The sequence below is a fragment of the Oryctolagus cuniculus genome, chromosome 4, assembly GCF_964237555.1.
Source record: "Oryctolagus cuniculus chromosome 4, mOryCun1.1, whole genome shotgun sequence".
Classification (NCBI taxonomy): domain Eukaryota; kingdom Metazoa; phylum Chordata; class Mammalia; order Lagomorpha; family Leporidae; genus Oryctolagus; species Oryctolagus cuniculus.
The window spans coordinates 126,320,493-126,345,766 of record NC_091435.1 but is presented as its reverse complement, the minus strand read 5'-3'; the positions used below and the strand labels follow the sequence as shown (position 1 = coordinate 126,345,766).

Here is a 25,274-nt window from a genome sequence, read left to right as displayed (position 1 = left end):
GAGATTGTCTTGAATTTTCTGACTCAGTCACAGTTCTGTTTGTTTTCTCAGCCTCTTGTGCCCTAAAGTGGCACAAAGAATGTCATTTCGCCTCTCTGTGAGTCTTTCCCACTATGATCTCAACTTCCCACATGTAGGTTGCCTTCCTCTCTATGATCTCAACCTTCCACATGTGGGTTGCCCTCATAGCTTTCCTGTTTCAAACATGTGTAGTTTTTTTGTTTTATATCTAACTTTTCTAAGTGTTTGAAGTAAAAGTAGTAATGGGCCTCACAGTGCTCTATTAGAGCAGGAATCTGAGATTATGAAATATAGTCCTGGGGCCGGCGCTGTGGCTCAGTTGGTTAATCCTCCACCTGCGGTGCCGGCATCCTATATGGGTGCTGGGTTCTAGTCCTGGTTGCTCCTCTTCCAGTCCAGCTCTCTGCTGTGGCCCAGGGGGGCAGTGGAGGATGGCCCAAGTGCTTGGGCCCCTGCACTCGCATGGGAGACCAGGAAGAGGTGCCTGGCTCCTGGCTTCAGATCAGCACAGTGCCAGCCATGGCGGCCATTTGGGGAGTGAACCAATGGGACGAATACCTTTCTCTCTGTCTCTCTCTCTCACTGTCTATGACTCTACCTGTCAAATAAAAAGAAAAAAAAGAAATATTATAGTCCTGACATTTCTTATATTATCAAATAAAAGTATTTGCTAATCTGGTTATTTTCATTCACTTATTGTATAATGTTTGTTCAATGTCTAACATGTGTAAGTTCTCTGCCAGGTACCAGCAATTCAGCAATGCTTCTCATGGATACAATGCTGCCCCTATGGAGCTTCAAGTATAGTGGGAGAACCAGATGTTAAACAAATAATGACATGCACAAGTACATAATTTTATAATTATTAACTGTTATAGGTGCATATAAAGTTATAATCATGACAATATTAATAGCTAACATTGATGGAGTTGTTCCATAAACAGGTCTTTGCTTAAATGCCATCTTGTAGATATTTTTGTCATTGTTGTTGTTTTTAAAAAGAATTGTTATTTACTGAACCTGGAGCATGTTAGATATATAACCAATTTTAAATTTACAACTTTTAATTCAGTTTTGAAGTATTTTCATGCACAAACACACGCAAATTTGTAAGCAACAATTATCCTAAGGGGAAAGACCATCACCTTACCAATGGACTGTTGCAAGTTATTGTCACCCAAGGTTGAAAAAATGTTTGTCCTCAATGTGGAAACCTGTAATAAATTTAAATTAACTATATAAAACTTGTTACTTATAGTTTTTCCCTTGCAAAGCTAAAAAATGGATAACTAATATACATTAATCACAACATAATCCTGAATCATTCCCACACCAACAAAAGATACTCTTTTAATTTTCAACCCATAATCAGAGATAGAAGAGAAAGTCATTCCATTCCATATAAAATAAAATTCACATGTGCCAAAAAATAAATAAATAAAAACCCAGGTGAAGCAAACAAAAACCCTAGAGCTGATATGATGTCCAGTGCTGTAGTTAATGTGGCCCAAAGACCACTGATGAAAAATAAGATAGTGACTGCATGTCGCTATAATGAAACCCAACAGGCTGTAACCATTTGGCGTCAGAAATCCAGGTTCTTCCAATTACATGAATGCATACTTCATATGTGCCAAGAGTGGATGTGGCAGCACAGGAGGGGAGCTGGCATTTGCTGAGGAACCTGGAGAGCTGGCTTTTGAGTAACTTCTGACAAGGTTGGGCAGAAGCAGAAAATGATTATTAGCTGCTTTTCTCATCAATTTATATGGGGGTGCTTGAAGACTAAAGTTCGATGCAAAAAACTTAAGGGGAACTGTGTATCAGAGGAGTCTTAGTTTTAAAGAAAAAACAAAAGAGCATAAAAATACCCAGCCTGAGCATGTACTCTAAAAGGAAACTCTGCCATTAGGCAGGGTAGACAATGGCAAGATTCCGATTGTTGTTTCTCACAAGGATTTACCAAAATGAAATTTTAATGACTTGAACTGCAGGATGAGAGTATCCAAAGAATGCAGTCATTTTTACTAGAGCACTATCAGGCACCATGCCTATTTCCTGAACAAACTGCAATTTATTATGAAAACAGAAAAGAAGATATCATAAAGACTATACTCCTATGCATCATTTACAGTGTTTGAGTTCGGAAATAACCTTGTATCATGAAGGCAGTGTGTAAGAAATTATGCAAATCAAATGTCAGATTTTTCACTGTAACTTTCTTAAGAAGGTATTTCTCCCCACTATCTACTCATCGCAAAGAAAACATAAACTTTGAATGCACAATTCAGAAAAGAAAAACAGAAACTAATTACATTATTATGACCAAGGTGTTTGGTAAACAGTGAGTTATGAGTTTGGGGTCCTCAGGAAAAGCCTTTTTAAACAACCCTTCAGACTTCAAAAAACCTCTTCAGGTAGCAGATGTGTCCCAAATCATGGCAACCAGGATAAAGGCTTCAAGGAAGGACCACTGCTGGCTCATTAATCATTTATTCTAGCTTGTTCTGGTAAGCTTCTGTTTCCATGTCCTGTCAGGGTCTGTAATTGGCAGTGGTGAGCATTACTATCTTTGTGGTCATGGTGGACATCCTGTTGCTGAAAATAACTTGTACATTCCATCCATATGAACAGCAAATGTATACTTCCCACTGGACTCCCAGGCTCATTTATAAATTCTGTTATTGTTAGGGTCTGTAATTCTCATGTGGTTGTCCAGGAAGCCACCCCCAGCCATCTTGAAAATGAGGCCCATCTTGGTGTCTGAGGAGACCCACTCGCAGAAGCACTCCTCGGTGTGGGCATTGATGCTGACAAAGTAGCGTGAGTCCATGGCCAGCAGCAGGTCCAGCAGCACCAGGAGCTCAGTGAGTGTCACCACAGAGGCACTGGGGGCCTAGCCAGAACCAGGACTGTGGCCTCCAGAGCCGCCACCACTGCCACCCCTGCAGCTCAGCTCCCTCTGGTTATTTTCTTTTTTGCCCCTTTTACTTCTAGCATATCTTATTTCCCTATGATTTAATATACCTCTTATTCATTTACTCATTTATTTATTGTTGATTGTGTGTCTTTACCACTAACATGAGAACTTCTTGAGTGGGGGATTCTCTATGATTTTAACTAGTATATGTATAACTTCTTGTGGTGCTTAATTTATTTCAACATAGTTTTGTTACATTGCTATCTTGTTAAGAATTTTTCATGCATTTAAGAATTTTCTTAAGAGTTTTACATGTATTTAATTTCTTCTTTTTCTATTGCAGTAGATTGGATGAATAGCAACCATATATAGCAGGTAATTATACCTGCAGTCTCTAAATGATATCTTATAAGGGAAAAAGATCTTTGAAAATGTAATCAAGTCAAGTAGCTTGACATGAGGATATTGATCTGTCTTATCCTGTGGAACATAAATATAATCACAAACTACTTCATACAGGAGAGGCAAGAATAGGTTTGACTTATGTGGAGAAAGAGAAAGCAATGCGAGTGTGGTGACCGAGATTGGGGTGAGGTGGCCACAAATCGAGGAATGCCAGTGGTCACTAGAAGAGAGGGAGGAAAGAAATGGATTTTCCCCTAGAAATTTGCACCTTCATTTTGGCCAAAAAAAAGCTGATTTTTGATTACTGGCATCCAGAACTATGATAGAATAATATGATAGAGTAAGTTTCATTTACGATAATTCACCAAGGTTGTGTTTATTTGTTGTAACAACCATAGGAAATTGCATATCTAAGAATTTTGTATTGTTAATATGATTTCAATTTTATGAACACAGAAACAATAAATTTAAGCAACCCAAAAGACCACACATCTTTACTTGGTCAAAAAATAGTTGAATAGTTAGTAGGATCTTAGAGGTCTTCTTCAATTAGATAAGCAATAACTTAACTCAAGGTTTGGAGGATGGGTAGAAATTAATCAATAAAAATGTGAAAGAAGAGAGTTTCTCAGAAAAGATATCAGCTCAGTAGAGAAACTGAAATATAGCTGCTGATGGGCAAAGTCATCTTTGTAGGACAAAATTGATGTGGAAGACTGTACCACCCTGGTACAATCTGGAGAGGGAAAAATAAAGACTTTCATATAGCGGAGTTGTGCAAACAGAATTTTATTTTAGCGACCACTATGACTTCTATGGGGTGAACAAATGAATCCAATCAAGCTAAGTACAGGATAGAGAATATTTTCATGAGTCCTCATACTACCCCATCCAGGAAGGAGGCAGTTTACACTTGTATTGAGATGAGGAATGTGGAAGAGGTGTAAGTGGATGCATTTGTGGAAAAGAAAAGGAACTAGTTAAGATTTGGGAAATGAGGGGAAGGTGTTTAGAACAACTCCTAGGTCATTAACATGAGCATATGTAAATGGAATTGTTAGTTTATTCCAATTTTGTGGATGAAGAAAATCAAGAGTTCAATTGTGGACCTACTAAGTTTGAGATGCCTTTGTTATACAGAATAGAGATGATACATAGACATTGGCTAAATGGGTCTGGTATAAGAAAAATTACTAAATATCAGAGTTTCCTATTTGGAAGATCAAAAATCTAAGAAAATGCTATAGAATAAGAAGTTGAAAAGACTTAGGTCTATGTCCTGGGGGAGCACAAGCCTTTAAGATCCAGGAGAGCTAGATAAAGAAATTGAAACAAAGTGGCTAGGGATAGAAGAAAACCAGAGGAGTGTTACATAAACTCATTAAATAGATTTATGATAATGATAGTACTCATGCTGTCTATGATGTTGAATGCTGTTTAGAATTGCAGAAAGATAAGGACTAAATTCTGGTGTTTGGATTTTATGACGTGGACCCTAGGAAGAGAAATGTATGTAATATTGTGTTCAAAAGCCAGGAATTGATAGGCTGTTGCCCAGTCCCTGTGCTTACCATGTCCTCCTTAATTTTGTTCCAGTGTAACCTGTTTCTTCACTACTCCTCCATAATTCAAGTACCCCAAGAGCTGTTGACTATCTTCAGATACAGATAAAATTATTCCAAACAAATTGTGGCAATTCATGCCCCTTATCTATACTGTTTAGGAGCTCAGGTTTGAACCAATAAGCATATAACATTTGTGTGGTGACTTTTTAAAAAAAAGATTTATTTATTTATTTGAAAGACATAGTTACACAGAGAGAGGAAGAGGCAGAGAGAGAGGGAGAGAGAGAGAAAGAGAGAGAGAGAGTCTTCCATCCACTGATGCATTCCCCAGATGGCTGCAATGGCCAGAGCTGGGCTAATCTGAAGCCAGGAGCCAGGAGCTTCTTCTGGGTTTCCCACGTGGCTGCAGGGGCCTAAGGGCTTGGGTCATCTTCTACTGCTTTCCCAGGCCATAGCAGAGAACTGAATGGGAAATGGAGCAGCTGGGACTTGAACCAGCACCTCTATGGGATGGTGGCACTGCAGGCGGCAGCTTTATCCACTACACCACAGCACTGGCTCCTTGGTGACTATTCATAGTCCAAAACTAAACAACTGACCTTATTGTCCAATTAAATTAAAGAGAATTTTTATTATTTTGTTTAAAGAGAGGCCCTCTTCAGTGTATGCTGGGAGCTATCTTAAGACCATGACAAGAAGTCTTCAAATGTCAAAGCCAACACACAGAAAGAAGAGCTCAAAGAATTTCAGTGATACTGAGTCTATCCTATACATAGAACAATGACCTCCCTACACCTTTAGACTTTCTGATAGTTAGTCTGTAGATTTCATGGCTGTTTAAACTAAAATAATTCTCATATAAATAATGGAGGTGAAGTGAAACCAGTGTGTTTAGACATTTGTTAAAGTATGATGATCAGTTATAAAGATGAACACTGATGCACAGGTTGTTGAATGCTAAGGGGAAGAAGAAAATGTTGGATAAGACAGAGAGGATGACTGATAGAGCAAGCTTTATGAGATGGTAAGATAATTGAGTCTCAAATACCTGTGAAGAAATTACAGCAGAAGAGTAAAAGGATAGATGAATTGATAGGCAGGAGATTCTACATATTTAATTGGGGAAAATCAAAGGGATTTTTCTATTAAATAATTTCAGTTCTCCAGTTGCAGACATTGTTAGGATAGGTTGTATTAATGTGCCAAAATCTTCACCCCTCCCTGTATTCAGAGCCTTTGTTTTGTAATTGTGCAGTCATTACAACAGAAGAGACAGATCATTTCTCTACCTTCTGACTATGGCTTGTTTTGGCCAATAAAATGAAATAGATGTGACTTTTGGCCAGATGTGATCCTAGACTCAAAGTACGTAGATCCTGAACACCTTCCTGCTCTCTTTCTTCTTGCAAACATTTGTCATGGTGGTTGAGATGCCTGCATCTATAGCCTGAGCGCCTAGGTGCATGTCCTAGCTCCATGTGTGATCCAGATTCTTGCTAATGTGCGCCCTACCAGGCCTCAGGTAATGAATGTCACAGAAGAGCTGTCCCTGTTGGGACTGGCCTTTATCACACAACCTCCAACCAATCTGTAGCGTTTTTAGTTCTTTTTAGGTAGTAACAGCTAATTGATACATTGGGGAACCCAATTTATTAGACAAACTTAATTATATCATTATTTATAAAAACTGTAGATTATTTGGAGATTAATTTCTTTTATGGAAAATGTTACTTGTTACCAACTTCCAGAAATCTTATTAGCGGTCGCGACCTTGTAATTTGATCGAGAGGGCCACTGCATGAGGAGAGTCTGAGAGAAAAAATTGATCTGGTGTTTCAGTCTCTTCCTAATCCTGAGAAATGTGTGTACTTTGATCCTTCCCTTTTCGATCCCACAAAACAGGGAATCAGGAAAACGCATCAGCACCCTCGTACAGAGTGGGAACTTGAGGAGACTCAACTCTGTTGAGACGGGCAAATAGCAGAAGGGGAGAGAATTTCCCGCAGCAAGGAGTATGCGACACAGCAGAGAAGAAAGTGAGGACATGGGCCCCCGAGGCCTGGACAGAACTTTGCTACCGGGCGTGCAGGGAGGAGAGGGAGGACAGGAAATGCCGTTCTGGAGAGTGAGTGCTGGGGCAGGAGAGCTGGGTTATTCAGTTTCATCTCTCCCTCCCTGTGTGTGGTGTGCTCTATCACAACACTGTACTGAGACACCTGCTAAAATGCTTTTTTTTCTTAATTTGGTTAACTTTGGAATTTGTTTAGAACCTAATTTAGCATTCCTAAGCATGTCCTTCTTTACAACCTGCTATCATGAAAGGTTTTCACCATTGTTACTTCCTCATTTGTTTTGCAGTATATGGGTGCTGTTCTCAGAAATGTTCCCATTAAGACTTCTGGAATATTTTGCTTAAACATTTGAGTTTATGCATTCTTCATTTATTCTTTATATAACCTCCTGAAACTTTATATTTTCTGAGAGATTTAAGAGTCTCCCTCTGGATCTACAATTTATTCATCCAGAAAATGGATATTGTGGTACTTAAAAGGCTGTATTAAAAGCAATGTGCATAAAAAGACCTGTGTCCTGTAGTAGTCTTACTTTGTAGATATTTGTGGGGTCTTCGGAAAGTTATGGAAAATGTGTAGTGTGAAAAAACTATGCATAGATTTCAAATTTTTTTGCACCAGTTTAAACTTACAGTTTAATTCTACTTCCCACAAACTTTTCGAAGTACTCTTGTACGTTACTTACAGCTTTCACCTTGGCAATATTCCAGTGTCCTCAACTTTAGAGTTTCGTATAATAAATTCCTGTTGATAAGATTTTTTTTTCCTACCTAGTTTTTGGCTGAAGATGTTGGAAGTGATTTGGGAAAGCTGGACTCTGAGACTTGACAGCAGTTACACACTTATAAAGCCTGTCATATTTTTTCCTTACCTCTTATTTCTTTATGCAGCAGAAAGTCATTTATGCTAGTTTGCCCCTATTTGCATATAGGTTATGGAGTTCTGTGCAAAGCATGCTTAGAACTCCTTTTAAGTGTCTGTTTGGATCAAAGGAGGACTGTGTGATAGCTGTTGTCTGACACCAAGCTGTGTGGTGTTGTTTTCATTAAACATTTATCACACTTCCAATGTGACAGCAGGCAACTTTGTGCCAGGATAACATGTTTTCATGCCAAATTTATTAAGCAAGACTAAAGGGATCTTGTTGCCTTTCACCAGTGGCGAAGGGTAAATGTTTGGTTCAAGAGTGGTATACCTTGAACATGTGTCACTGTAACACACAGAAGAAAGTTTAGACTGTCAATTTTGTTAAACAGGTAAACAAATACATCTTTATGTAATAAAGTGTGCACTGGATTCACCTTCATTTTTTTTAAAAAAGATTTATTTATTTGAAAGGCAGAGTTATAGAGAATCAGAGGCAGAGAGAGAGAGAGAGCTCTTCCATCCACTGGTTCACTCCCCAGATGGCTGTAATGGCCGGAGCTGGGGCGAATCTGAAGCCAGGAGCAAGGAGCTTCCTCTGGGTCTCCCACTCAGGTGCAGAGGCTCAAAGATGTGGGCCATCTTCTACTACTTTCTCAAGCCATAGCAGAAGTGGAGCAGCTGGGACTCGAACCGGTGACCATATGGGATACCATCACAGCAGGTGGTAGCTTTACCCATTATACCACAGAGCCAGCTCCCTTCCTTTTTAAATTAAGGTTTTTACAATGTACTTGAGGATTTAATGAATATCCTAACAGTTGCCCATTATGTTGTCGGGCATTTTATAATACACTGAAGTTCATTATCCATTTTCCACTGTGTAGGCTTGAGTATTTGTCACTAGGTATTAGTTCTGATTTGTGAGAAAGAATTTGTGATTTTTTTAAAGATGAAGTCAAGGGGGCTGGTGCTGTGACATAGTAGGCTAAGCCTCTGCCTGCAGCACCAGCATCCCATATGGGCACCTGTTTCTGTCCTGGATGCTCCAGTTCTGACCCAACTCCCTGCGAATGGCCTGGGAAAGCAGCAGAAGATGGCCCAAGTGTTTGGTCCCCTGCACCTGTATGAGAGACATGGAAGAAGCTCCTTCCTGGCTTTGGATCAGCTCAGCTCCGGCCAAGCAAAGAGTTCAACAAATAGTATGAAAAATTTAAAAAAATAAATTGAAACTGTTCCTTGACAGTCAAGACAAGGGCAGCTCAGGTCATTCCTTCTTGAAGTGACAATTTCACTGCTACAGTTTTTGTTTTAGGAGCTCTATTAGTTTTGTATTTGTCTCTTTGGGACTGGCTTATTTCACTAAGTATGATGTTTTCCATATTCATCCATTTTGTTGAAATGACCAGATTTCATCTTTTTTTTTTACTGCTGTGTAGTATTCCATAGTGTACATATCCATTATTTCTTTATTCAGTCTTAGGATGATGGGTGTTTAAGTTGATTCCATATCTTAGCTACTGTGAATTGAACAGCAATAAACATGGGGGTGCAGATAGCTCTTTTATTTACTGATTTAATTTCCCTTGCATAAATTCCCAAGAGTAGGGTGGTAGGTTTATATTCAGATATTTGAGGTATATCCATACTGTCTTCCATATAGGTCTTACCAGTTAACATTCCCACCAACAGTGGATTAGGGTTCCCTTTTTCCCACATCCTTGCTAGCATTTGTTTGTTGATTTCTTTATGAAAGCCATTCTAACTGGGGTGAGGTGAAACCTCATTGTGATTTTGATTTACATTTCTCTGACAGCTAGTGATCCTGAACATTTTTTAAAGTGTCATGTTTCTTGATCTCTCTATGTATTCTGGTTATTAATCCTTTATCAGTTGAATAGCAAAGTGTCATGCTATATACTTCTGCATGTGGAAATCCAGTTTTCCCAGCACCATTTGTTAAAGAGACTGTCCTTGCTCCAGGGATTGGTTTTAACTTCTTAGTAAAATATAAGTTGGTTATTGTGGGGAGCAACTCGGACTAGACTAAGTTACTGGAATTAAGACTTATTCTATGCATCTGCTCTCCCACAATATGGCACTGGGAGAGGAGTAAACAGCTTCTACACAGCTGCCTCCAGTTCAACCAATAAACAGCAGGACCTGCTCCTGATTGGAGGAGAGCAGCGTACTTGGCGTGTGGGTAGCAGAGTTGGGATTGGTGGAAGAGGACTATAAAGGAGGAGAGAGACAACATGCACCACGAACATCTATCTGAAGGAACACCTGTGCAGCCCCCGAGAGAGCCAGCCGGTGGTGTGCCGCTCCCCTGTGGAAGTGGGGAAAGTGGCTAGGGGGAACCGCCCTTCCACGGATGTGGAAGGGTCGGTAGCCAACCCGGGAAGAACCAGCAGCAAACCCGGGAAGGGCCGAGCAGACAAAAGAACAGCGCAGGGTCCTGTGTCGTTCCTCCAAGAAGACGGGGAGCAACAGGTTATAGATACTTGGATTGATTTCTGGCATTTCTATTTTGTTCCATTGGTCTATCCATCTGTTTTTGTACTAGTACCACACAGCTTTGATTATAAGGGCCTTGTAGTATGTATTGAAATCTGGTACAGTGATGCCTCTGGCTTTGTTTTTGTAGTATAAGATTGCTTTAGCTAATCGAAGTCTCCTGTGCCTCATATGAATTTAAGCATCATTTTTTCTAGGTCTGAGAAGAATATCTTTGATATTTTGATTGGTATCACATTGAATCTGTAAATTGCTTTTGGAAGAATAGACATTTTGATGATGTTGGTTCTTTCAATCCATGATCATGGAAGATTTTTCCATTTTTTGTATCTTCTATTTCTTTATTTAGTGTTTTGTAATTCTCAACATAGAGATCTTTTACATCCTTGGTTAAATTTAATCCAAGGTATTTGTATTTATTTGTAGCTATTGTGAATGGTATTGATTTTAGAAGCTCAATCTCAGCCTTGGTGTTGAATGTGTATACAAAAGATGTTGATTTTTGTATATTCACTTTATATCCTGCTACTTTACCAAACTCTTCTATCAGTTGCAATAGTCTCTTGGTGGAGTCTTTTGGATCCACCATGTATAGAATCATGTCATCTGCAAATAAGGATAGTTTGACTTCCTTTTTCCCAATTTGTATCCCTTTGCCTTCCTTTTTTGGCCTAATGGCTCTGGTGAAAACTTCCAGGACTGTATTGAATAACAGTGGTGAAAGTGGGCATCCTTGTCTGGTTCCAGATCTCAGTGGGAATCCTTCCAACTTTTCTCCCTTCAATAGGATGCTGGCCATAGGTTTGTCATGAATTGCCTTGATTATGTTGAGGAATGTTCCTTCCTTCTATATCCAATTTGCTTAGAGTTTTCATCATGAAAGGGTCTTGCATTTTATCAAATGCTTTCTCTGTATCTGTTGAGATAGTCATATGGTTTTTGTTCTTCATTTTTGTTAATGTGATGTATCGCATTGATTGATTTGTGAATGTTGAACTATCCCCGCATACCGGGGATAAATCACACTTGGTCAGGGTGGATGATCTTTCTGATGTGTTGTTGGATATGATTGGCTAAAATATTGTTGAGGATATTGCATCTTTTTTCATCAGGGAAATTGATCTATCATTCTCTATCTCTGTTGCATCTTTTTCAGGTTTAGGAATTAAGGTGATGCTGGCTTCATAGAAAGAATGTGGGATGATTCCCTCCCTTACAATTGTTTTGAATAACTTGAGAAGAATTAGAATTAGTTCTTTAAATGTCTGGTAGAATTCAGCAGTGAAGCTGTCTGGTCTTGGGCTTTTCTTTTTTAGGAGGGCCTTTATTACTGATTCAATTTCCATATGGTTACATGTCTGTTTATGTTCTCTGTGTCTTAATGGTTCAGTTCCACAATCTGTCCATTTCTTCTAGGTTTCCCAGTTTGTTGGCATACAGCTCTTTGTAGTAATTTCTAATTATTCTTTTTATTTCTGTGGGGTCTGTTACATTTCCTTTTTCATCTCTAATTTTGTTTATGTAGGTCTGCTATCCCCTTTTTTGGTTAGTTGAGGCAATGGTGTGTCAATTTTGCTTATTTTTTTTAAAAAAAAGCTCTTTATTTTGCTGATCTTTTGAATTGTTTTTTGATGCAATTTTGTTGATTTTAACTCTTTTCTCCTATTAGGTTTGGGTTTGATTTGCTGTTGTTTTTGTCTTTTAACTGGAGAGTTGAGGCCATTTACATTCAAGGTGACTATTGGTAAGTAACAACTTTTCCCTAACATTTTTCCAAAAATATTCCTATTTTTCACTTTGAATATCCTTTGAACTTTTATTGGGAGATTTTCTTCCTTAACCTTTTTTTCATAGTGATGACACTGTTGCTGCATTTTTGTGTGTAGCACATCCTTAAACATCTTTTGAAGGGCTGGATGGGTGGTGACAAATTCTTTGATTTTCCGTTTGTTATGGAATGTCTTTATTTCACCTTCATTCATAAATGAGAGCTTTACAGGCTATAGAATTCTGAGTTGACAGTTTTTTTCTCTTAAGACTTGGGCTATATCATGCCACTCTCTCCTACCTGTAGGTTTCTGATGAGAAGTCAGCCATGAGTCTAATTGGAAATCCTCTCCATGTAATCTGGCATTATTCTTGTGCACATTTTAGAATCTTTTCTTTTATGTTTTACTTTGGTGAGTTTAATCAATTTGTAGTGATGAAGATATTTTCTGGTCATGTCTATTAGGAGTTCTGTGTGCTTCCTGTACTTGGATGTCCCTTTCTTTCTCCAAATTATATAACTTTTCTGTTATAATTTCACTAAAAGGGCCTTATAATCCGCTCTCTATTTTCACACCTTCAGGAATTCCTACAACCCGGATGTTCAGTTGTTTGATAGTATCCTGTAGATTCCCAACAGTGTTTTTTAGTTTTCTAATTTCTTCTCCTTGTTTTTGTTTTGACTGTATAATTTCCTGTGTTTTGTCTTCTAAGTCAGATATTCTTTCTTCTGCTTTACCAATTTTGCTGTTAAGGCTTTTCACCGCATTTTTTTTCATTTGTTCCATTGAATTTTTCATTTTATTTTTATTTCTCTTTACAATCTCAATTTTTTTTTCATGTCCTGTGTAGATTTTATTAGTTTGTGTATTTGCTTCTGATTACTTGTATGTAGTCTTATGATCAATTTTTTGAACTCCATTTCTGGCATTTCTTCAATCTCATCATCTTCACAATCTTGTATTGATGTGTTGTGTTCTTTTGGGGGTATAACATTGTCTTCCTTATTCTTGTTTGTTCAATTAGTGCATTTGTTATTCAGCACTTGTGGAAGATATTCTTTGGTTTCTTTGTTTGTTCACTGTGGTGGCTTTTATCTGTACTATTCCTCTGTAGGTAAGTGGAGTGTCTGCTTTCAGTCAATATCTAGAGGCATGTGGTGGATGTGCCAAGGTAGCTCTGTTTAGTTCTCCAGGGTGAAAGATCACTGGACTCAAATTAAAATCTGTTCTAAGCCGGTGCTGTGGCTCACTAGGCTAATCCTCTGCCTTGTGGTGCCGGCACACCGGGTTCTAGTCCTGGTTGAGGCACCGGATTCTGTCCCGGTTGCCCCTCTTCCAGGCCAGCTCTCTGCTGTGGCCCGGGAGTGCAGTGGAGGATGGCCCAAGTCCTTGGGCCCTGCACCCCATAGGAGACCAGGATAAGTACCTGGCTCCTGCCTTTGGATCGGCGCAATGCACTGGCCGCAGAGTGCTGGCCGCGGTGGCCATTGGAGGGTGAACCAATGGCAAAAAGGAAGTCCTTTCTCTCTGTCTCTCTCTCACTGTGCACTCTGCCTGTCAAAAAAAAAAAAAAAAAAAAAAAAAAAAAAGAGCTTTAGCCCAAGCTGCAGTGCTCATTAACAGAAAAAAAAAAGTGATAAAAATAGCAAAACAGGGGCTGGCACTGTGGCGCAGTGGATTAACACCCCGGCCTGAAGTGCTGGCATCCCATATGGATGCCGGTTCTAGATCTGGTTGCTCCACTTCAGATCCAGCTCTCTTCTATGGCTGAGAAAGCAGTAGAAGATGGCCCAAGTCCTCTGTACCCACATGGGAGACCTGGAAGAAGCTCCTGGCTTCGAATCGGCACAGCTCTGGCCATTGAGCCATCTGGGGAGTGAACCAGCAGATGGAAGACCTCGTTCTCTCTCTCTCTCTCTCTCTCTCTGCCTCCCCTCTCTCTGTGTAATTCTGACTTTCAAATAAATAAAAAAATCTTTAAAAAAAAGAGCAAAAACAAATTCAGTCATGGGAAGTTATTGACTACCCTATGTATGTTCATGGACTAACATAAAGCAGATGAATGGTGGTGTCATACACTGCAAATGTAACAGAGTTGTGCAGAAGAATTATCTCCTGTAAGTACATGACTTTTCCAATTTATATCATACACATTTACTTCTGGAGCTGATTGCATCAATGCATGATTTAACCTAAATTGACAACCAAAACTAACTGTCACATTTGAACTGTCAGTAGTTTTAGGAAGACAAGTCAGTTGAATTTTCATTTTGTCCTTTAAGCCTCAACAGATGGCAACAGAAAGGATAGAAATAATGATTTTAATGAAGTTAATGTGCTCCTTGAGTTGATCTGGAAATTGATCTTCTAGGGAAGGAGCAAGTGGGTCAGGAGAGTACAGTGGAGGAGGGTGAGGGACCAACACCTTTTCCTCATTTTTAACTGAAAAATAGCTTCTGAATCTACCTCTATGTTTTTCTTTAATAACAATATAATATTTGTGAAAACATCTTGATTTGTGCATATAGAGTCGCATGTAAGGAAACTAAAGTGTGGTGTAATTAAAAGATTTATCCCAAGCTCACTCAATCAGGATGGGCTAGAAGTGAGCTTAGCACCCAAATTTCTTGATTGTGTTGGGATGCAATTTGTGTTCAACTGCCATTTCCCTTTTCTTTATTCTATGTGGATAATATGAATGAAAAATTTTTAAAGCTTTATTTTGTTCATATGAAAGGCAAAGTGACAGAAAGAAGGGAGGAGAGAGAGAGAGAGAGAGAGAGAGAGAGAGAGATCTTTTATTTTTTAGTTTACTCCACAAATGGTTGCAGTGGCTAGGGCCAGGCCAGGCTAAATCCAGGTTCCAGGAACTCCATCAAGTTCTTCCATGCGGGTAGCAGCTACTTGTCTATCTTTTGCTGCTTTCCCAGGAGTACTAGAAGGAAGATGGACCAGAAGTGGAGAAGCTGGGACTTGAACTGGCTAGTTCTCTGATATGGCATGTTGGGATTGCAAGCCACAGCTTAACCAGCTGCACCACAGTGCTGCCCCCTGCCCCCAAATGCAATCTTTTAAAACAAGTTTCTAAACTCACTAAATAAAATGTCGACATCTTAGGGCTGTCCACAAAACAAAACAAAACAAAACAATAGGCTATGTGTCCATATAGAAACAGACTTATTTAAAAAAAATGGCTCATCTGATTATGGAGGTTTTACAAGTCCAAGTCTGGCAGGTGAGACTGGCAGCCTGGAGATCTAGGAAAGAGTTGCCATTCAAATCCAAAGGCAGAATCTGCCACAAAGTCAATAGAGCAAAAGTTGCAGAGGAAGTCCCTATTTTGGGAGAATGTCAAGCCTTCAGCTGGGTGGGCAAAGGTTACCTACATTATGGAATATGATCTGCTTCACTGAAAGTCACTTAATTTTTAATGTAAATCACATCCAAAACATCCTCATAGAAGCATTCAGAGTAATGTTTGACCAAATATCTGGATACCCGGGCCTAGCTACGTTGACACATAAACTTGACCTCCATAGTCAATACTGATTAATAAATATGTATAACATAGTTCCAGCGTAACAGTTGGGAATAAATATTGAAGAAATTATTTTATCCTCCCCATATCCAATCCTGATTTTAAACCTTCAGGCCATTTTTTTTCACCTAGAACATTAAATATTCTCAGTAAATAATTTATAACATAACGAGTGGACATTATATTCTTACTCTGTCCATCTTGAAACCTAAATTAAAACTAGTAAGAATTTAATTGAAAACAGTTGTAAGAAGGAAACATTCATATGGCTTATAATTCAACAGTTTTATTTAAAGAATAAATTAATTTAGTTCTCCTATTAGGTGTCTTTTCAAGTGTTATTACACAATGAATTAAAATTAAATTCTTAAGATTTGAATCAAATAAAAGGTTGAAAACTCAGGATTCCACAGCTGCTCTTTTCTAGCTTATTTTTAATTTGGTTGGCAACCCTATTTCATTTGATTGATCTTACATAGATAAAAATGTATTCAGTTTACATTTCAATCAGTTGTAAAGTCTATTAAAACAATCAGTCAACAAATATTTACCATGTACAAACTTTTTGACCAAAAATAACTTGAAGTCGTATGTGCACACCTGACACAGGCCTCTATCTGGGAGAAAAATGAGTCTTCAAACATCAGAGATACTTCTCATTACCTTAGATCAAACAATCTTTTACTTAAAAGAAAGGCCAGAAAATGCCATGTGCCTTAAATAAATAACTGTAAGGGAGATTTAAAAATTTCTGAAAGAGCAAAGCTATGAAATGTTCTGTATAATAAATGCTCTTTTGTATGATGCAATATTAATAAAGCACAAGCATTTTCATGATTAAAATCGGACCAAATTCCAGAGCAGCTTTGAAGAGTGATAAAGTAAGTATTTATTTTTCAATTAATCTAATTTTATTCAAAGCCAAAATGTTAGCATGGTAATGGAACATGAGAAAGGCTAAATAGTTTTTGCCTTGATCCTTCACCCATGAACTGCATGACTTTGTGTTATATTTTAAATTTTCTTATAAATTGGGGATAAACTCAAATATGTTTTTGGGAGCAAAACGTCAAAACACTCATCTGATGCACTAAAGATTCTAAGCCGGTCAATTTCAAGGAACGCGTTAAAACTGAGCTTGCCTTACAGATCACAAAGATTGATATTTATAGCAGCATAGAGTTATTGTCAAGTATTTTTTAGGAAATGCAAATCATTTTTGTATTTTTAAAATTTTATTTAAGTTATACAAGTTTCTTGTATTTTATATATACAGATTTAGGAACACAGTGATACTTCCCCTCCTATCCTCTCTCCCTCTCACTCTCCAAACCTTCTTCCTCTTCCCTTTCACATTCCCAGTCTTAATTTTTATAAATATCTATTTCACTTTACTTAATGATCATATAGTTAACCCTACACTAAGTAAAAGAGTTCAACAAATAGTATAAAGAAAAAAAAAAAAAACCACTGTTCTTCAATGGAAGAGACAAGGTCTATAAACAATCATTGACTCTAAAAAGGTCCATTTCACTCCAATACATTATATTTTAGGCACTCTATTAATTATCTTGGATCAGGAAAACACATGATATCTACCTTTTGGGGACTGGATTATTTCACTGTTTAATGTTTTCAGTTGCATTCATTTTGTTGCAAAAAACAGGATGAAATCCTAATTATAAGTTTGTGTTCATTGCAGTGTTAGAGATCTGCATATGTTAGAAATTTTGTTGCAAAAAACAGGATGAAATCCTAATTATAAGTTTGTGTTCATTGCAGTGTTAGAGATCTGCATATGTTAGAAATTCAGCAGTCTGGTAGCCATTAGCTTGAAATTTTTATACAAATTTAAGTAAAAGAATTACTAAGAAAACCAAATTTGTTCTATATGGAATCAATGTTTTTTAATGCATTACTTGTAAAATCACAAGGATACATCCTAATTACTTCGTTATAGAGAACAGAAAAAGCTCTTTTAGCTGATTTATGTTGCATAAATTACAACTTAAAATACTTTTTTTGGGGGGACTAGTTTTGTAGTATAGCACGTTAAGCTGCCTTCTGCGATGCCAACAGCCTATATGAGTGCTGGTTCCAGCCCTAGCTGCTTCACTTCTGATCCAGCTGCCTGTTAATGCACCTGGGAAAGCAGCAGCAGATGATCCCAGTGCTTGGCCCTCAGAAATCCACATGGGAGACCTGAATGGAGTTCCAGGCTTCTTTGTCCTGACCCAGCCCTGGTGGTTGTAACTTTGGAGAGTGAACCAGTAGATGTCTGTCTCTCTTTCCTTCTCTGTAACTCTGACTTTCAAATAAAACAATTAAAATAGTGAATTAATTATAAAATCTCTCTTTGGAAGCTTACCCAAAAGGAAAAAAAAAAGATGGAATTGTTAATTGTTAATTGTGGAAATGAAACTTATCTAATTTATTGATTGGTAGTTATCCTTTTTTCCATTCCTTCAGTCAGTCTGTCAGTCTTTCAGTAAATATTTGCCCAAGTCACTAAAGGTGTTGCTTGAGGAACTGCTGAAGATGCTGGATCCTGTCTTTCCTCCTCCTAGCCATTAATTTCTATCTTTCACCATGTAATGTCTTTCCTGTCATGTCTCCTTTACATCTAGCCACCACACTACATCTTGGATAATCATCCATCTAACATCCTTCTGCAACTCAGACTTGACCATTCTGGGTCCTGCCATTGACTCAGCCTGTCTGGGTTTTTGCTTCTTTTAACACTGAACTGGTAGTTGCTCCACACCTGCACTTGTATCTTTTTCATCCAACTAAGTCCTTGCCTTTGCTCATAGCCTTTCTTCTGCTTGTAACACTGTTATCCTTTCCCTTTCCTGGGCTATTTTAAGCTATTCTTCAGGCCCCAGGGGAAATGTCTCTACTCTTGGTTGCCCAGATTTCCTTATTCGTTTACTGATCATTTTAGATTGAAAGTATCACTTCTGTGTTTTTGTCATTTTTTTGTCTCAGTCTGTGCCTCCTTATTAGTGCCATCCTATTCAAAGTGCTTAATTCAGCGATCCTATTTACAGCCAGGGTCCATATTACTCATCTGGGCTCCAGGTCTCCAGTCCTTCTCTAATTATGAGAAATGACACCGTTTCATCAACAGAAAAATTTTTTGAGTGATTACTACAAACAAGGCACTGCACTGGGCTTACAGTGATGAAGAGGAAATGTATTTTCCCTAACTTTAAGGGAGTTTGCTAGCTAACTTGAAAGAGGGGGACAGAGGGGGAAGAGAACTAATTGTTTAGCAATTTTTTAAATCATAATAATATGTAGAATATATTCTGGGCATTTCATTTGCAGTTATAAAAGTTAATTTACTCATAGATAGACAGATAGACTGGTTGCTGACCCCAATAGCTAATAATCTTAGAACTCTGCTCTGTGGTGAGAGTTTACTGATGTGGGGAAACTGCCTTACCCTTGCACAGTGGAGAGCTGGGAGGCGGCCCAGCTGACCATGAAGAAGCTCAAATAGAATGCTCCTCCTTATCCATCATGCTGAGCTACCTAATATGTGAGGTTGTTGGTGGGGATCTGGTGTGACTAGGATGTGTTTAACTCTGGTTTCCTTAAGGAAGTTAAAACTCTTTGCTCCTGTGATTTCAGTTCAGAGGAAAAGGGAAAAAGGTAAAGAACTTGGTCTTTTTTTTTTTTTTTTTTTGTTTGTTTGTTTGTTTGTTTGACAGGCGGAGTTAGACAGTGAGAGAGAGAGAGACAGAGAGAAAGGTCTTCCTTTACCATTGGTTCACCACCATGGCTAGCGCGCTGCACCGATCCGAAGCCAAGAGCCAGGTGCTTCCTCCTGGTCTCCCATGTGGGTGCAGGGCCTAAGGACTTGGGCCATCCTCCACTGTACTCCCGGGCCACAGCAGAGAGCTGGCCTGGAAGAGGGGCAACCGGGACAGAATCCGGCGCCCCGACCGGGACTAGAACCCGGGGTGCTGGCGCTGCAGGTGGAAGATTAGCCTAGTGAGCCGCGGCGCCGGCCCAAGAACTTGGTCTTTACTTTTGATGATGCTGCCCACACTCCAGCTGGATGTGGACATATTTCCAGAGCTCACTGAACAAGTCCCTGCTGGCAAATTGTCACTCTCTCCTTCACCACAGATGACTACAGAATCTGGAGTCCTTTGCTGAGAAAGTTGAGTGTGCAGCAAAAGCACCATGGTGTTTGACTCCCCAGACACCCACAACTCTTCTTCTGATTCTGTCTCTGGTGAAACAGATTCCTCAGGATCTGGAGGACACTGCTCTTCCTTCTACCACAGGATTTTTGCAGCTACTGCACACTCTGACTCAAATTTTCTTCTTCACAACACCCCTCCCTTCTTCACTACTTACTTATCTTTCAGCTTTTGATCTAAAAACTTGTCATTGCCTCTTACTTTTATAAGGTTTTATAGCAAATCAAGTACCCTTTCTTGTGGCACTTATCTTTTAGCGATTGGATTGTCTTTATTTGAATGACTGACAAAAGTCTATCTCCTGAACTTATACTTGACATTTGCACTGGAGAGCCCTTAGAATAGAAAGGAATATCAGTAGCTAAATATTTATAAATTCATTAATATAAAATGATTTTCTGTTTACTTGTCAAGAATTTCAATTATATGATAACTTTGATGCTTAGGATACATTGATGTTAATCATTGAATATCATTGCCTGACATAGCATCCAAGATATTGTAGCTAAAAAAATAATTGCTAAGAGAATAAATTAGTGAATATTACCCCTAAGGAATTTTATCTTTAAAAAGAATGTATAGAAGCTTTCTTTTCAAAAAACTGTACATTTATATGCACAGTAGATCATGTTTACCATAGTCACAGTGAGCTGTTTCTTTTTCCTAGGAAGGAAGCGTGACAGCAGTGTAGTACATCCTTGCCATTCTGTTAAATTATAATTTGGTGATTAAAGACAAAAATAATAAGGCTCAAAGGGCAGAAAGAAAAATAAATAGTCAGCTGTTTTAATGAAAAACATGTCTTTGTGTTTATTTCTTTTAACATTAAAAGGTGGCTCTATCCCAAGATTTTGTTAAAAACAAACAAACACAAAACAGGAACAAGGGGGTAGAACTATCCATACTAAATTAAAAAGCTTACTTCAAAGTCCTGTAATTACTACATTCATGCAGTCAGATTAAACTCCGTCATGTAATGAACACATTAGCCATTCTATTCTCACACCCACTGTAAAGAATGCCCATCTGAAATCCCCATAAATCTCTGTGAAATTTGAGCTCATTAAATTTAGGCCCATTGTCATTTCATTCCAACCCTTTTGTGAGGGCACAGAATTACAGCAAGATGGAAGAAATCTCGGCTTTGACTGTCTCATCTTGACCTCAGGTAGGGCCAACCTGGACACCTGCATCAACTGAAGACAATGGTCCTTTAAAGATATTGCAGCTTTTAAAAAGATCTTTAAAAATTAATATTCAGCTGTGACTGGGGACACTGAGAATGTTTTTTGTTCTTGGGTTATTATTCTCTGAATAAGCATTTTGTATACACTAAAATCATATTCAACTACTCTTGGTTGTCCCTTTTCTCTCAAGATCAATCTAATTGTTTACCTGTCTTGTGATGATTGTCAGATGCCAAGCAACCAGCAGTTACTTGACTGGAAAGATTTTTGTTTCTCTTGAAACAAACTCACTTTAGCTGACACTGTACACAGAGATCTGGGACAGCGGAAGGGTGACTGATTGAATCAGGGCCCCACACCTGTCTTGGCCATGGTACAAGTTCTCCTTAGAGGTTTCAGAGTAAAGGACAGAAGCAGATGATAGCTTCTGCTTTGAGTGAGTGACAAGTGTGAAAGAAAGCACAGACACAGACAATGTCAGGTCTGTATGCCTACATGAGCAGATATTTGTAAAGCATCTACAGGCTTCGTCTTTTGGAGTAATATGGGTAAAATCTGGACATAGTATGGGTTCATTTAATTGATAGAAATCTTTGAATGTATAAACACATGGAGGATTTTAATCTGTTAGCGCTCACCCAAATAGATACAAGTATAGCAGCTGTCTTTTTGAGTTGTGTCTTTTGCTATCAAAGCTGCTTTGAATTTAAAACCAATACTATGGTGTCTAGTTGAGGTAAGCCCAGGTCTTCCATCCCTTATCTCCTTCTACTCTACTGTTGCTATGTGTATGTGTACACCACCACATACTCCCCATACAAACACGCACACAAAATAAAATAGTGGACCTTGAGAACTCAAAAATAATAGTTATTATCTTCCAAAATTTGGGCAAGTAAGATCCACCATATTTATTATTATTCTTTAAAGATTTATTTATTTATTTGAAAGGCAGAGTTACAGAGAAGGGGGATAGCAGAAGGAAGAGAAAGAGAGAGAGAGAATGAGAGAAAAATCTTTTCCATCTATTGGCTTGCTCCCTAAAAAAATGGCTGTGATGGCTGGACCTGGGATAGGCTGAAGCCAGGAGCCAGGGGCTTCTTCTGTGTCTCCCACGTGGGTATGGGGGTCCAAGCTCTTGTGCCATCCTCTGATGCTTTCCCAGGAGCATTAGCAGGGAGCTGGATTGGAAGCAGAGCAGACAGGACTTGAATCGGTGCCCACATGGGATGCCAGTGACACAGATGGTGGCTTTACCTGCAAGACACAGTGCAGGCTTCAATTATCATTTTTAAAAAGGTGTTTTTAGCAGATCCATATAGCAGTGAAAGCAATGCAGCGCTTGCCAGATTAGTTTATCAATTTGAAAAAATTTTATTGATTGTCTCTTTAGTGGGGAGAAAATGGGAACAGGGAGATTTATTACGCAGCTGCTGCAGTGAGCCCAGGGAAAGTGAATAAGGATCTTGTCTGACTAATTGATGTGCTGTGGAGACTGATGCAAGTTGAAAGATAAGAGGAGGCAGAGATGCTTCTGTTTGGGGGAAAATGACTTGTGGAATGAGTGATAAATGGGGCAATAAATTTGTCTATGAGTATTGTATTGGGAGCAGGAGGCGGGGAATTAAGCCTCAGGAGAGGGAGGACAGAAAGTAGAGGGTTATAAATGCAGAGCTGTGTGATATTTTATATAAGTTAAAGCATCTTATTTAGCTCAGGGCTTCACTGTCTTTGATTCTTACCTTTCCTTCCATCATCAATTAAATAGTATTTAAAATTTTCTTCATGCTGATACTAATTATCCATTGCCTGGGTTATGGCAATGCCTTAAGATTTGTCTCCTTATTTTAGTCTTTCCCTTGCTCCAGTACATCATCTACAACTTTGCAGCTTGCTTTTCCAAGGACAGCTCTTCATAAATAATGCCTTTGGTTCCCTGTTGTCTACAAAATCTAAACCAAACATTTTTAGGATGGCTTTTCAGCTTTAATGAATTATTTGCAAACCAACTGGTCATTGTTATCCTACCTGGACATAGCAAAAATAATACGCTTGCTGATTATCACAAATATTTGATGCTTTCCCAGCTCTGCACATTGGTTCTACTGATCCTACATGCATTTCCTAAATTAGCACACCCCAATCCTAACATTCGTTCTACCATAGTCACCCCAACTGAAGAGAAATGATTTCTCAATTCCTTGACATTTCACCAGTGTAGTATGTGCTGTTCATTAAATTTTATCTTAGATTACATGTATTTGATCATATTCCTTAAATCTCTAAGAAAAAAACTTTAGGTTGCTTAGAGACAAAAGCTTTCTGATAGAATTTTGAAAAATTTTGGCACCCACAGCTACATTTTGCACATAACTGCATCCAATAGTTATTAAAGTAAATATGGTTTCTCCTAATTGTGTTAGAGTTCCAATATTTCAGTTAGGGGTATTTGATTACAAGCAAGAGAAAATGACTCTGTTAAACTTTAAGCCAAATGGAAAGAAATTATGGGATGTTTATAGTGCAACTCACAATGCTAAAAGAAAAGTTGAATAACCAGTTCTCAAAAAGGACAGAAAGCAGAATGTCCCAGGGATACAGGGAGCAGGAATACCCTGAGAATCTCCAATAGTGTTCCTGTCTCAACCTCATTTTAGTCAAGATTCAAATTCTGGGGAGAAAACATTTAATTGCCTTAAACTGGGTCACACACCCTGCTTGGAGAGGGACTCCTTGGCTGACAGTCCTGAGGACATTGTGTGCAGTACAGAACAGGTTATTTCCCAAGGCAAAATCAGAAGGAATAGATGTTCAGTGGGTAGTAACAGTAGATTCTGATGTATCTGTCTTATACAAAATCTCTGTGTTCATTCATTCATTTTTTCAACCAATCAAAATTTACGGGGTGCCTATTCTTATCAAGAAATGTACATATATTTGGGGATATAAATTTGAGCAAATTTAGTCCATATCTTTTAAATGTTTACTGTATAGTAGCTATATTACAGTATATATATCTTTATATATATCTTTATATCACTTTATAATTTTATTAAAATTAATAGTAAAACAATTAAAAGCCCATGTCTCTAGAGGCTTTTCATTGCATTATCCTTCTTTCATTTCCTATGTGACTTCCACACCCTGTGGATTCCCGACCCAGCAACTATTCCTTAACTCTTTCACTTCCTCATCAGGGGCAAGTGTGGTAAATGACAAAAATCAGAGAGGACTCCATGCAGACTGTCCAGAATCTTAGGGGTCTTGTTAAGGAATTTAGATTTTATTTCCAGTATGTTTGGAGGCTACCACTTGGGGATAACATGAGAAGACCAAGGAGACAGGAGTGAAAGCAGAACATCTATCAGCAGTGGGATGTCACCAGGGTCTCATGGGACATTAGACAAGGGTGGTAGCAGGGGACAGGAGAAGAGAGGACAGGTTCAGGACACAGTTTGGTTGTAGAGCAAGCAAGGCTTGCTTGTAGATTGGATGTGGAGATGAGAGAAATCGAGGACAACCTCCAGGTGTACAGAAGTGCCATTTTCTAAATTCCTCATTTTCTGTCGAACTGACTTCCACAGTGCCATTTCTTCTATCTCATTTTGCCCATTAATCCAAAGTCCCTTTTACTATTTCCCGGTCAGTTCCATCTTGCCTTTATTCCCTTCCCTATGAAACTTGGATTAATGATTCATTACTTGTTCTACTCTTATTAACATTGCAAACTTGTCAGCTAGTTTCTTCCCATTGTTCCTGTCTGGTGAAGAACTGACTGAACTGTCCATCTTTTACAAACCTTTGAGTGGACTGTTGAAATATCACACAAGAAAACTTATCAGGACACAATAAACTCAGCCTCCAATCTCAACTCTGAACACTGGGAAATGTTGCCACTTCTCTTTTAACTCTTCCTTCTCTTCACTATTTACACTATTCTGAAGACTCTCTTTTTCCTTATTGTTCCTGGTTCTTATCACATGAGCCCCCCACATCACAGAGAACACAGACATCTGAGAAAAAGATCTTCTTTGTCCTCCTGTTAATAGGTCAGCAAACCTCTCCTCCTGTTCATCTAGATGGGATGCTCCTAATCTCATATGGACTCTACTTCCCCCTGGGTTCTGGCCTGTCTCATTCTGTGGCCCAGCTTCATTGGTTATTCTTCCTCCCTTTCCTTTTGTCATATGGATTTAAATATC

General features: G+C 38.6%; 1 pseudogene; it reads right to left on the bottom strand.

Annotated features, from left to right (window-relative positions):
• Positions 1-2,402: 2,402 nt before the first annotated feature.
• On the bottom strand, positions 2,403-24,860 carry LOC138849529 (transmembrane emp24 domain-containing protein 2 pseudogene; annotated as a pseudogene).
• Between the last annotated feature and the right edge of the window lie 414 nt (positions 24,861-25,274).